This window comes from Amblyomma maculatum, unplaced genomic scaffold, assembly GCF_055883805.1.
Source record: "Amblyomma maculatum isolate TAMU_Amacu unplaced genomic scaffold, ASM5588380v1 scaffold_19, whole genome shotgun sequence".
In the NCBI taxonomy this organism is placed as follows: Eukaryota; Metazoa; Arthropoda; class Arachnida; order Ixodida; family Ixodidae; genus Amblyomma; species Amblyomma maculatum.
Window position 1 is genome coordinate 6656689 of NW_028146744.1, and position 15245 is coordinate 6671933.

General features: G+C 42.7%; 1 protein-coding gene across 1 annotated transcript in view; it reads left to right on the forward strand.

The window, feature by feature from the left end:
* LOC146171619 (nose resistant to fluoxetine protein 6-like) overlaps positions 1–15245 on the forward strand; it is a 217512-nt gene that overhangs the window by 25169 nt on the left and 177098 nt on the right. The gene's annotated exons all lie outside the window — the stretch shown is intronic.

Consider the following 15245-nt stretch of genomic DNA (forward strand, 5'->3'; position numbering starts at 1 on the left):
TGTAGGCACGTGACAGCAAGCTGAGAACAGAAACAGGAATTTGACTACCGGTCATCTTACCTATGAATTACATGCTTAATTGGCTGTAATATTTAACTAACTAATTATTCCACACCAACCCTTTTGTCATTTGCACACCTTTCCTTGATGCCCTATCTGATGGTACCATTCTTTTTACGATAAAACAACTAGTTGTTGTTTTACAGCTCCGGCAATGTCAGGCCAGCAATACAATGCTCTCACATTAATAATCCTGCATTACCTAATAAGAATACCCCTCACTTGTTTGAAAAATTGTACAAACGCAGAGAGATAACGTTTACACGTGGGAACAAGAGCTTTCGATTTCATTCGTGCATGTCCTTAAAAAGTCTGTATTTGCCAGCTTCACAGCAGGTGAACTTCCACGCACTTTCCAACACGCTCTGGCCGGCAGGAAATTGCCCAACCACTGTCGAGCGTTGTGCGAGGAAAATCGGAGCATTGTTTCTTACAAGTCACGCACTACTTCGTGTGTGCAATACATACACGTGTACTGAATTCCATAATTTCGAAACCAGATCGATCCAATTCAACGCACGAATTTAGAAGAGATTTCGGTTGAAAAGAAGCCTTTATTTCCATGTAGCTGGTTTCTGCAAATAAAACTTTATTATCCTGAAAAAGCAACACACATGCTTATTTATTTAGGTTTTCATTTCATGCGCAATTTCTTCGAGCTCACTCTTTGAGCTCAATTTTCAACTCTCCGTTTTCATGTTTCGGGAATGTGAATGGCTCTGAAGTTTTTGCAAGATTTGGTTCAGCGTTTGAAGTGTGTTTTTTCATTTGGACTTGATTGATACACATTGTTTTTGTTTACTATGTCATAAAGAGCTACTCCGATAAGGAGATCTCGTTTGTGGAGGACTCCAGACACGGAATTCCTCTGTGTTGCGAAAACAAGGCGGTAAAGACGACGAAGTCTCCGTTTTTCAAAGAGGAATTTCATACTAAACCAATTGTTTTTTATTTGTGAGAAATTACTTTGTCGATGTTTTATCGCTGAAGATTTAAAATTACGAATCAGAGGCAAATTTTCATATTTGTTGACTTTAAAAGTGGAGACTCGAAGAAATAAAAACAAATTGAGCGCGTGCATTCAACTTGGCTGAATCCAAGGCGCGGAAGGAAAAGGGTTGACCGTTTTCACGATACATACCACTCCGAGGACATTTCTGATCATAGTTATTTAGAAGTGTTCCTTCAAGCCGACCAGTCAGCAGCTGCCGTCAGGGAGATGAACATCGTAAAGACTTTTTTTTTTTTTCGACGCAAGCGACCTTATACCGCGCCGCATATTCTGAAAAAGTGGTGACTTAGAGGCCAGCAGGTACAGTGTGCCGTTCTTTAACAGTACCGCCCGAGCGTCGACTGGCCGGTGCAGCGCTGTAATCGGGAATGAGCAAGCGGGCGTCATCATGCTGCTTGAGCGAGTGTCGTCTGCTCGGACGCCACCCCTTGAATCATGTTTCATGCCGCTGACTTGTAATGTTCCAAGTATTACTTGTCTCTGGTTCTATCTGCGGGTACTGTCTCAAAAATGTTTCTTTAGAAGTAATCAGGGTGACGATATTTAATGTTCTCGACAATAATTTGGCCAAGGTAACGGTTGCAAAGAATTATTGGGCATGTTCGATTTTTTATTGCAAATGTGCATACTTTCAAGATGATCTATATACACATATGAAAACAAGCACTGACGGCTTCTTCGGGCACCGATGCCGACTGTGGCAGGGGTTGTTTCGTACTAATCAGAACAGCAGGCGACTCTCACTGCAGCAGCAGAAATTGTGGGCATGCCTGCCTTGTCATCTCCTGGGTCTTCCGGCGCAGCAGCGCCGGAAGTCGACGCTCGCACGGTACTGTTAAAGAATTAGCCGGGTTTACGGTACTTGAAAAGATACAGAGCCTTCTTCCGACTATAGCGCGGTGGCGATCATTTCCGCCAAGTCTGGATCTGACAAAACGAAAGTTCGGCCTTAAGGTGCGACGACGCGGGCCACTGCAGCACGTGCCTCCGTATCTTGTTTGTGGCAGAGAACGTGGTCTACTTTCAACGGCACTGCAGATGACGGCCGATAGCCCCGCGGCCACAGACGTGCCTCGGGGCCTTCGATGGGGGAAGGGTGCTCACGAGACGGTAGAGCGGGCGATTACGTCCATTCATGCGCCGTTTGTCTCTTGGCGCACTTTGCCTTGCAAATGTTCCAAGGCTACCGACAATGTCCGCTTTACACTCGAGCTAGCCGGCTCTGCGATAGCGTACAACGTTTTCGTGCAACAACAAAATGCAGCATCGGTTGCGTCCAAGCGGCATCTTTAGTACACGCGCCCAACCGCCGTTTTACGCAAACAGGTTCGCACCTTGCTAGCAGCTCTAACCGAACAGCGTTAAGACTTACTCCTTGCGGTGTTACGATAGCAAGAGCTGTGGTTTTGCAATAGTCCCGCGCACTGCTGTGGGTAACCTGGCGCCATCACAAGGCCAGTTGGGCCACAGCCACATGGACACGTGATTTCTGCAGAGTGTTCGAACTTGTACTTGTCTGTGTGTGTTGTGCGCGCGTTGTTTTTCCTTCTGCTTTTCATTTAATAATCGTTCGCCCTAAAGTCACCATAAGACTCTATTCTTGTCAATATTAACAAATAACGTAAAAAAAATAATAGTAAATACGTTTACCTTCGACTCGTGACTGTTCGCTCCTGTCAAATATATATATGTGTGTGAAGGAAAAAAAATATATATATAGTGTGTGTGTGTGTGTGTGTGTGTGTGTGTGTGTGTGTGTGTGTGTGTGTGTGTGTGTGTGTGTGTGTGTGTGTGTGTGTGTGTGTGTGTGTGTGTGTGTGTGTGTGTGTGTGTGTGTGTGTGTGCGTGCGCGCGCGTGTGTGTGTCAGCGATTCCAAAGAAAACACGGGATTTTCTTTTCTTACTTTTTGACATAAAAATGCTGCGGTATTTTCGGCGCAAGATAATTAATCTTAACGTAAAAGGAAGATTATCCGGGCGTCGCGTGTAGGGATTCCTAAAGCGGCGTGTTGTTTTTTTTTCTCTTACATTGACTTGGAATGGGAACGAAATTAGAACAGCGCTTAAACTTTGAAAATGGTATTATAAACCCCATGACAGAGGCCTGCCGTGCTTAAAAGGCACTAAATATACTAGGACATCACACAAGAATAGCCACAATAGATGCTCGTGGAGGCGTCACTGCTGATTCAGCAGTTCATAAAAAAAGTTTATATTTAATGAGATAAAAAGAGACAAATAAACATGCAACGAAGATACTAAAGTGTGAAGAAATATTCAGGAAACAGTGCTCAGGGGAAATGTATATGAAACTTACTGGAGAGTTACCAATAATAATACTTAGAATATTTAGTGGACAGATTTTTCTTCTCGAAGGACACAACTGGGTAGGGCTCAAGATGCTTGAAATTACATCACTTTTAAGTGCGATTTCACTTTCAAACCGCCATTTCAAAATCATTTGGGCCCGGGGTTTTCTAGATATGCGGCCAGTATGAATGATAAGTTTCGTTTATGACTGCTATTTTGAATAATTCATCATCGCCCTTGAAGAGCACGGAGTAGACAAATGAATAGCACGCAGCACTCCTGGTTATGCTTATTTAGCTATTTCATTTTGCGTGAGAAAGAGCAAGACTGTAACAATAAAGACAAAAGCATTGTAATGCTGATTTGTAAAGTTCGTCGCCCTCCTCAACATGATAGATTCAACTCTTAGCTAAGGCAAACTGTGCGTTTTGTATAGGTCTCCTAGATTTTGAGGCAGCTTGGAAGCTGGGTTATGGAACAGGCCTCGTCTTATGCGCATTCCGGAGTGGGAACGTTAACGGCAAAACACTGCGTGCAGTATTAAAAACACATCGGGATTGTGGCCGACCCATTTCTCACTGGTCAACAATTTCTCGCACTGTGGTTTCGAAATCTGGTTTAGAATCGACAGGTTACCTCACCAGATAATGCCCCCAGTGTTCGCGAAGCTTGCGCGGCGTCCGCAATAGTTTTGCGGTAACCACTTCTCGGGCGTTCACCGCCGCCACCGATAGCATCGGTATAATAAGCACGTGCTAGGGCCGTTAGGAAAAACGCAACGTTAATTGACTCGGCGAAATTGTGATAAGCGTAGCGCTGGGTAACCGCGCTGTTGGGTGTTTGTGTGTGTGTGCGCGCGCTTCAGGAGCGACGTTAACTGCCGCTCTGCTGGGGTTCACTCAAGACAGGGGCGAGGGAAAGAAGCGAGGAAGTTTTATAGATACATAATTAGTGGCAATTTTTCCGCACGCGTTAGTGGTTTTCGTTTTGCGCTCCTTCTATAGGATTGCTGAAAGAAAAGTGACCATTAAAAGAAGGAAAGTTCATGACCCATGTCAAAAGAAGAGGTAATGAAAATGACTTTCCATAAAAAAAATTGGCAAAGAGGTACGAAGAACCCGGATAATTTTCTACTACAGCAAGAAATGTGGCAGACTGGAAATAAATTAACAGCAATGTTGAGAAGTGCTAGAAATCAGTGTTACAGACTTCTTCTAAGAATGATCCTTGTAAATCGTAGAATATTGTAATTTCATTAGGGTGAGGAAAAATAACACTTATGAAATTATAATAACAAATTTTCCGGCTAGAAAGATACAGCAACATACTACCGAATTTAGCGATTAATTTCCTTCTGTTGCCAATAATTTAAGGGAAGATAGCGCTCTTGAACGTCAGTTTATTTCAGAATCGGCCCCTGATCTTCACATAGCCTATATGATATACGCGAGTGAAGATCTGAGGAACTACATTATGAGTTTTTATTGTGTCAGGTCCCCTGAGTGTTATGACATTGGAATGATAGATCCTATTTTATACTTTGATAAGCTTAAGCCCATACTTTCTTATATATTATCAAAATTGTAAAGTCTTAAACGTCCATGCAAACACGAAAGTGTCAGTGGTAAGACCAATATACAAAGGTGCTAATAAGCAGGATAGCGAAAATTACCGGCCCATTGCTGGTTTTTCTTCAGTGGAAAGCATTCCTGAGAAAATGTTACTCAAACACATGTCTTTCTTTGGCGAAAAGTACCACCTCTTGCGAAAAGTACCACCTTCATAAGAAAGGGGACGCTAAGGACCTTAAAAATTACAGACCAATCAGCTTACTGTCTGTTACGTATATGGCATTTACTAAGGTAATCGCTAATAGAATCAGGCCAACCTTAGACTATAATCAAGCAAAGGATCAAGCAGGTTTTCGGAAACGGTACTCTACTATCGATCATATCCATACCATCAACCAGGTGATAGAAAAATTCTCGGAATATAACCAGCCCTTATACATAGCATTCATTGATTACGAAAAAGCATTTGGCTAAGTAGAAACCTCAGCAGTGATGCAGGCATTGCGAAATCAGGGGGTAGACGAGCCGTACGTGAAAGTGCTGGAAGATATATATATATATATATATATATATATATATATATATATATATATATATATATATATATATATATATATATATATATATATATATATATATAGTGGCTGCACGGCAGCCTAAGTTCTGCATAAAGAAAGTAACAAAATTCTCATGAAGAAAGATGTTAGGCAAGGAGACACGATTTCTCCAGTACTATTCACAGCTAGCTTAGAGAAAGCATTCATAGATTCGGAATGGGAACAGTTAGGGATAAGTGTAGATGGAGAATACCTCAGCAATCTGCGATTTGCTGGTGACATTGCCATGCTAAGTAACTCGGGGTATGAACTGCAAATAATGATTGATGACCTAGACAGGAAAATCAATATGCATAAGAGTAAGGTAATGTTCAACAGCCTCGGGAAGGAACAGCAATTTACGTTTGATTTCTGTGACTGTGACTATTTGATTTCGTGAACTGTATCAGTTGCTCTTCTCTGATTTTTTTTGCCAAAGGTATCAGCTGGAATGAATAATAAAAAAATGTCTATATTCTTCTATTGCCATCAAGTTTAGGGTGCCCCGAAGGTCAATATTGGGCAGATTTCTTTTTAATGTATACATGAATTATTTGTCCCGACTACTATCGCATTGTAGGAGGTTTCAGTATGCTGATGATACTGCGCTATTTTTTTCTGGATCCAATTACAACATTGTTCCCTTGATGAAAAATGATATGCAGCAAATTTTGCCTTGCTTTGACCGAAATTGTATTTTCGTTAACATGAATAAGACAGTTTATTTGTTTTCGCAACCCTCAAAGAAAAGTTGAATTCTTAGGAAAACATTATACTAGCAAAGAAAACTGCGAGAATTGTGCTTGTAGTTAGTGTATTGTGGTTACATATAAAACATTGCATAATGACATTTTCCTGGACTCGGCGCATTAACTATGTAGCGAAGAAGCTAAGAGCTGTGGCCGCAGCTATACACAGGCTGAGATCAGTGTGCAATTTACAACTAAGTTTTGGTAATGTTTAAAGCTCTTGCCGAGTCAGTGTTGCGACAGGAGTTAACAGCGTACGGTGGGACTTCTCGATCTAGACACAATGTGCTGAATAGGATACTGTAAATAATAGCTCAGAATGTGTCATATGTTACCAGATATTCAAGTGAAAATTTAAAAGGAATTATGAAAAGATTATTCATTTTAACGTTACATATGATTCATGTAATGATTGTTTTAAATAATCATTTCTTCTCGAGTTCATTCAAAGTTATAAACGCCAAACAACGTGGCTGACACGTCGTGGATAAATACGTTTTACCAAAAATGTATCTTCTTCTGCGGGTAAATGATCAGAATCCTATTAAATTCTATTATATTATTATCAACTTCTTGTGTATGAATGTAAGGCAAGGAGACTAGTCAGCCCGATGGGTTCAGAGGCTAATTAATATTCAGTTCTGTGTCCATGCTTTGACTGTGCGATTTGTTCTTAACTAGTCAGCGTGCTTTATGTACAAGAAAAAAAAAATGGGCGTGGGGAGGATATTCATATTGGCCAACTGTATGTTTGAGGAAGCCGCCTATAAAGGTATTCAGCATCTATTGTCAAGTTGATTGTATTGTTTTTCTCATTGTATTTGTTTGTTTCCTTCAGAAATTGTCTGCCGTGCAGTGAGAATATATTTATGTGTTCATTTGAGGTGTGTAACACACGTATGTATTACCGAATGCATATGTATACATGTATTTACAGTCGTGAGCAAAAGGGGAGAGAATACGCGCTTTGAGAAAGTGCCCGCCAGCATTTTCTGACAGTGAAGCGGTTATTTCAGAGATAGGCATAAGGTACCCGCCTAATTTTTATTGGTATCTTATCTAAGAGATATTTTCTCTGGCGCATCACAATACAGAAAAAAAAAGCAATCGTAGCGGTTTGCGTGGTCCTCTGCTCACGGGTGTCACGTGCCGTTGGAGACGCAAAAGGAGGTCGTCGCCAGTTTCGCGCGTCAGCACTGCATGTAATGGCGGCGAGGAAAGCCTGGAACATTGTAGAAATATAAGCGAGCGACTGGAATCGATACGGCATCTTTCGCGACAACGAAAATGATAAAGCGTCGTCTCGCGACAACAAGCATGAACAAACACGGAATATAGAATCGATCCGCACTCTAGAATCACAATGATAAGGCCACATGCCAGCGGCTGTCCAAAAAGAACCAATAATAATTTAAATATTTCGCGGCAATATCAATGTTTATATTAAATGCATTACCGCAGAGCTTACATTGGAAACATCTATTGTGATCGCTGAAAGGACAGTTCTTTTTTATAAGCATTGTTGACTGTTTTTTCATGTGCATTGATTTTCTCCTATTGTCTTCATTTGTGATCATCTTCGGTATTGGCAGTATTGCATATAAATAAATAAACATCTGTTCGTACGACTTTGCAGTGCTGCCCCGTTCAGCAGAAAAGCGCCATTTCCTATACGGATAGGTTTTTTTTACTGTGTAAATTCTGAGGACGGCGCGAAAGGGATAAGGACAAAGAGGGAACACAAAAACACTGGGGCAGGCGCCTCTCCTGTTGTTTTTGTGTTCCTTCTTTGTCTTCGTCTCTTTCGCGCCATTTTCAGAATCAACATCAGCTGCGAACCAACTAGCCCAAACCAAAGTACTTCTTTTACTGTGTATCTGTATGCAAACAACGACAACAACGCAGACGTTAGGTCGACTTTCCCGCATTGCTTGTTGCCACGCGTAACTGGCACCAAAGAAAATTGATAAATCGCCATACTTGCACGTTACTGCTCCACACGGGAATGCCGTTCTATGGACCAAACCGTGTAGATATACTCAGCTGCACAAGGTTGTCGAGGGAGGCTATCATATGAAAGAGCACTGAGCAAAAGTTGAGGAGGAGCTTGCGCACTGATGCTATCCCTCAACCCTTGTTCAGTGTTCTGTGATACTGTGCAGCCACTCTCGTTCTACCTTAAACCATTATATACAGCTTAAAAGTTAGCGGCTGTTCTAATTTTAGGCCTTGTGGCATAGAGGTCAAGAGGTGAGGCCAACTCAACATTAATGACAACGGTTTATTACTTATAACGCCCGCGTGCATATAAGAGCGCATCTTGTGAAATGATCACCACCAACAAATTCAAAGACTCTCCGTCCATGCGTTACAGGGCACCCTAGATGAAACCGCAGCACGTGGTACACCGCTCGCAGAGTAAATAAGATTTCCCAACAGCTCCATGTTTAGTCTTTTTTTCGGGGATGGGTGGGGGGGGGGGGGGGGGTGAATAACTACGCTTCCTCATAATGAGGTACTTGGTCATTTATATGCGGACACCCTATGCCGTTCTTATTAAAGCAGCATGGCATAAGCGATAGAAACAATGTTGTGGCCAAGATTTAAAGGCAAAAGGAGCATCAAGGTATTTCAAGTTGAATAGATCGTCACAAACCGGGCGTATATTATTTTTCTGTATTGTTTCACTTTCACGGGAAGTTGAATTTGATGTTAAAGTTTTACATGCGAGAGTCCGGCGTATTGCCTCCGATCAGTTGTACAAAAAAAGTTAGTAATTCAAAACAAGCATATTTTTTCAAAATATGTTTGTTTTGAATTACATTACATATTCATTACATTACATATTACATATTCAAAGTCCAGGAGGGGATTCTCTCGTTTGGCTGGCTCTTAGATCTCAGGGCGCACTCCACGCATCTCTCTGAGGCTCTCAGTAGCAGAGTGGGGCTCTGCTGTGTATTTACACTCTTCGCAGCCGTGGAAGGTAATGCACTTGGGAACTACATGAATGCGCTCTCCGAGCTCGTGTCCTTGGGTTGATTGCTTCCACACAATGCTCATAAATATCGCTCCACATGCATTGAAAATCATTCCGAAATATCTAGTTGGGCGACTAGTGGAGGCTCAAGGTTGAGCCCTATGAAAGCGTACGTTGCCTCTTTGGCCCCGATAGTCTTAATAGTCGACGGTCATTATTTTCGTGGCCACTGCGTGCCGTGTTTCTGCGCCCATTAAAGTGCAATCCCGACGCGCGTAGCCCACCGCCATTTATTTGGACGGCGCTCGAAAATTGCTGCCGCGTGCGTCACACAAAGCGGCTCTTATAGTTCGAAGGCAGCCGTATTTAAAGGTGCTGTCTTTCTCGGGCGAGACATACTGGCGATGCGGTGCGCCGAAGGACACGAATAAAAGCGCTAAGTGTCTCAAATTGTTCAAAACTGTACAGCGCAAGCCTGGAACCGCGAGGAAGCTGTCTCGGTGCTTTTCGGCAGACAAGGAGATCGGGTCTCCTCAAAACTGCTTGGGGCGAGTGCACCTCAAAAACGGGAAGGCGCGTCGAAGGTCGCAACACTGTGTCTGATCATAAGCGGCGCAAGGGCATGTCCTTGCAGTGCTGGCATTCTTGCCGATTCAGAGGCCCTCACGCGGTGTGCGAGAACCTTGAGTAAAGAGGTCATGACCTTTTGATGCTCTAACGTCTCTTCCTCCTCAAAGCACGGACGTCGCGAGGTCCACCAACCGGCGTATTGCTTTATCACATGCAAGGCTTTCCGGCGCAATGCATCGTGATCAAATCGGTACATCAGTTACGAAGGGCGATAAGAAACCAATAACTTCTCAGAGAAAACACGGTATAATTAATATTACAAGTGTGATATATTCTGCTGTTCACTGTCTTTCCATTACACTTATCAACATAGTATTGTGATATATTTAATTTTATTTTGCAGTCTATATTACCTTTTGCTGTACTCCCCTCTCAGCCTGAACATGGTATTTGTAATATTGCTTGGTTAGAAAAAAACAACACCCCGATTTTCAAGCTAGCAGCTCTCAGAAATGCCTCAGCTTTCATCGGATTAAAAATTTGTATTCCACACCTCCTCCGTTTACTCTGAAAACGATGAGATAAACGTGGAAGAAATGATTCATTCTGCAATTCATTTCTCCATACACTTCCCTAAGGTAAATTAAATTTCTCAAAATGATTTCTCACTGTCAAACAGGTTCTATGTTCTAGTCCTTTTTGTCATCCAATATACTTTAAATGCAAGTCACCCTCTTTCTATTCATTTTGACTAACATCTCTGATGATAATTTAGATCGCCTTTTTTGTAAATATAAATGCTCGTAATTTTTTTCAGAGATGTGCACAAAATGTTATCTTTCAATGTCTGCGAGTCCGTTGTTGCTTGGTCGTCATTTCCGTTCTGCTTAAACGGTGCTTTTAAGAAAACGGTGTTTTTAGAGCGCAAAGGCTCGCATTCAGCGGAGAAAGCGGCGTCCTCCAGACGGAAGCGTCGATATGTCGCGACAGTCATGTCAGACATGACGTCATGTTCCAATGAATGTGATCAAATAATTACATGCAATGCGAATCAAGGCCGTTCGCATGTATTTTAATGTCAATTAATGATGATGTCTAGATCAAGTGTCCGGAAAAATTTGCAGTTGGTCAATGAGATACATACGACATAAATGCGAGATCTTTCTTTTTTTTAGCATGTTATTTGATTATTTTGTCGCCTATAGAAAAACGAAGGCGTTCACGAGCTCGCCCGAGGTCTAAGTTTCATGATGGGCCCATGCCCCTAACATGATAGCAGTAGAGGCCGGGACCAACTACTTATAAAGACATAACACTACACTATAGACTAAGTCGAGCGATATATTCATCGGCTGATAGATCACTAAACAACGAGAATATTTGGAGGCTTCTAAAGACAAGAACATAACCCAACCCTCTGCTCATGAGCAGGTGGTAACCAACACAATACAGAGAGTCATGCAAAAGTTGCAAAAGCACAGCAGACATGATTCCCATCATGTGGACATGCTAAACCATAACGCAAACACGTCTGGGAGAAAGACCATCCTTGGAGGCCCTGATGCTCAGCTCGGATCCGACAACACAACTTGCACTTATCCAACTTGCTGAAGACACTATCCGGGCCGAAGAGTTCTGAGCCGCTGTTTAAGCGGATGGATATCACCACCGTAATCTTTTGTAAAATAAAGTTATTTCAATCAACCAATGAGTAGCCTATGTAACGAAATGACATATTGCCGCAAACAATTGAAATCTTTATTTGTTCTGTTTTCGACTGCCGCCGGCATTTGGCCTTATCACTCTGATTCTGGCATGCGGAATAATTCTGTATTCTTTGTTTCTTCATACTCGCTGTCACCAGACGCAGCTTTATCTGTTTCTTTGTCGTGCAAGAAGCGGTGAGATGTATCTCGAAAATTCCGGCTGCTCGCGTGTGTTTCTGCGATGTTCGGGGTTATGCTATTCACCGTTTACGGCTTTATCTCGATGTTTCTTTGCCGCCTTTAAATTGAGCATTGAGTGGTGCGAACGGCATTCGTAAATCGACGACCGCCGAGCAAGATGTTTGCTATCGCCGATTGCTTAGTTTTTTTGCGCGCGCACGTAAGCCCAGTTAAGAGTTGATTCCTGTGAAAATCAAGTCCCCTCATTTGTCTCCCCTTCACCACCACGTAACAATATTTAATAATGGTTGTTTTTGAATCATTTACTGTGCGGTGGCGATTTTCTTTTGGGTGATATAGAGCTCGTGGGATGTCCCATAGGCGTGGACATTTCTTTCATGTGATTAAGAAATGCATACACACTTCAAGGTGCATAGCATCATCATAACCTTGTGCACTGAGAAGTGAACACGGGCATTCCACCTGCCGGAGAGGCACTCGTGATTTTTTGTCGACTCCACTGTCACCGACGCTGATGGAATCTCCACTCTCTGATCTGAATGCAACTCCCGAGTCTGCCAGGTGTCGGCGAATGACCCTGAGCTCATCACGAGCCACCATCTTGTCGGCTTCCTCTAGTGACTGACTAGAAATTGGAATATTTGAGAGTGGCAGGTGTACTGTCCGGACTGCTCTTTGGTGGGGATTTAGCTAGGCCTCGTGTTGCGCTTTCCCATTACAAAATTGCTATCAGAGAGGACCGGCTTTCAACCTGTCGGGTTTGACCCCGGGTACTCGGGTTTAGTAGCCGAGCTTCTTAGCCACGGAGACACCGCGGCAAGTGATTGCGCTCATTACAACCAGGTATAAGTTGGTTAAATATCCGAAATTTGTTTATAAGACGAAAGCCCTTCTAGGCTTATGGAACGAAATCCTGTACGCGAGAGTTCTGCGTGAGATCTGTCATATTCCGCGAGATTCCACGAGATGTGCCCTTATTTAGCGTTCCTGCTTTCTGCAATCCTACACTTCAACGCGCGCCAAGGAACGCAACGCGACAGAAGCGCTGTGTACCATCTAAACACACTTTCCGGAGAAAGTGTGACAGATATACTACGCCTTTCCTTTGCTGTAAACTAATTATAATTATATGTAGCACTGCAACGAACGCTGATAAGAGGCAAACGGTGAGAGTCAAATGGCAGGAGAGGAAGGCTAGGCTTTCGCCATTCTCCATTAAGAGACATCTAAGAGACCTCCTAATTTTATTTTTCCAAAAAGGGGCACGAACCAACCCTATCGTGTTAGTTACAATAAAGGTTGGAATAACGAAAGTCGTTTTTGTAGTGTGTGTCATCTCGTTTACGTTTATGCTTAGTCGTTGCGTGGCACGTAAAGATATATGCCATAATTGTTCCGCCCTCAATGTACACTTATAGCGCTGCATTATTTGTATGGTTAATATGATAGATTATTCTACAATTTTGTTTTTTATGCATGACTTCTCATCTAACCCTTAGAACGGTGGCTGAAACTTTACATTCTAAATTTTGAAGGCCTCACATTGTTTTCTAAGCAACCGATTTCTAACGTGTGAATGCTTTCGTGTTGGCAAGAATGGACTGCAAAATAGAAACCCCTTAAGAACATAACAATGCAACGCCATGTTAGGACTCTGAAAGGACGAGCTTAGCAATAATAATAATATTTTTTTTTAAACAAGAAGAGGAGCAGCCGCTAAAATCTGCTTCGAGGAGGAGCCCCGTAAATAACGAGGCTGTTATTAGCGAAGCTTGATTTTTTTTTCATAAGAGGCCGTTTAAAATGAAAAACATCGGTGATGAGTGCAGTGTCGGCATATTAGCGAATATTTAATTAGCGAACAATTAGCGAATAAACTTTCGAACGAGCTATGTGCTATTCACGGACGGCTCCAGTCAGCGGCTGCTTAATTACTCTCCGCTTGCAAAACAGCCACTTTGGCAGCATTTTTTCTGTTAGTGCCAATGCTCTAGGAAGGTAACCGTTAGGCGTTCTAAAGAAAAAAAAATATTCTGAAAATTTTCATAACGTTTTAATGAATAAATATTTATTCTCAAAACACATATTTTTCAGATTGCACTCACTCAGATTGCATGGAACCGAAAATTTCGTTCGTAGCAGGGAAGTGCACGATCGATCGACCAACCAGTCAGACACTACCTGGCCTTTTCTACTTTTCCACGTGACTCTTCCTCCGAGTTTTGTTTTCACCTAGAGAAAGGTATCTTGGCCATGGCTGATGCTGCACTAGAGCTTTAGAGATTTCGAATCAGCTGTGAGTTACTCTCAATATTGAAATAAAGGGCATCGGCGGGCTAAACCTTTGGAACATCACTTGCGCCGCATATTCTTGGGCATAGCTTGCTGTCTCACAATGAGCACTTTAAAGTCGCGTTTACTGAATCGCAATGCTCTTACTCCGTGTGATATTGCGCCTCACCACGCGCCGTTTTAGTCATCGTCGCTATCGCTACACAGGTCATCACCTTCGTTTGGAAGGAGGCTGCCCACTAGGCGATGGAGCGAACGACAACCGACTTCTCCACGAAGCCACTTCGCGCAATTCTAGCGCTTTATTTTTATCAAGACGATCTGATCTTTGACCTCCACAAGTGCGGACGGGGGAGAAACGGAAGAGGAACGCCGCTCTGCCATGGAGGACATGTCAACCTCGAGCACTGTTTGTGGTTTAATAAGCAAAACATAATGCGTGGTGTAGGAGGGAGAGGCTGCGATGTGTACCCACAATGCAGTCGTCTCTAAATGGGGGAGCAATGCTAGTGAACATTCGACATCAGCGAAACCGATTCAGAAAATAAGGGCTGCTCTGCTGGAGCAGGGAACAAATCACCGCGCTTTACGTTCGCAGCTTTCTGCCGTGGCTCTGGCTTAGTTAGGAGGCTATTACCCAGTCGGAAGAAACAAAAATGGCAGTGACTTCGTTGAGCTACGCCAGGATATACTATTACGTACTACTTTCCTCTGGTTTCGGCCTATTGCTGAGCTTATACTGATTAGCAATGAAGAAACATTGGTCGTCACGCATCCTTTTTTTAATTTCATGCACAAACAGAAAGACGGCCCAGAGATTTGTATAGTAAAATATGACTGTTTCGATTGAATGTATACAGAATTTTGAATGTACAGGTTCATTTGATATATGAGATCCCCCACAGTGTGGTTGGGATGTTGGGATTTGATGCCAAAGTCGAATTTCTGTTTCATATGATGACTCCCTGTCCCCCAAAGCCACGTACCGTAAGCTGGTCTCAACCACGAAAGTTGTTTGCGGTTCCACGTAAACTCCTCGTATTTTCCACACAGCAGTCTTCGATCGAAGGCACCTTGTCTCACGTAGACTCCGGCTTTCTTATTAGGTTCAAGACGAATGGCATCAGCAACCTGGGATTGGGGTAGGTTGACATCCTGATGCAAGACTAGTCTCTGTAAATTCAAGGATATCAGCTTT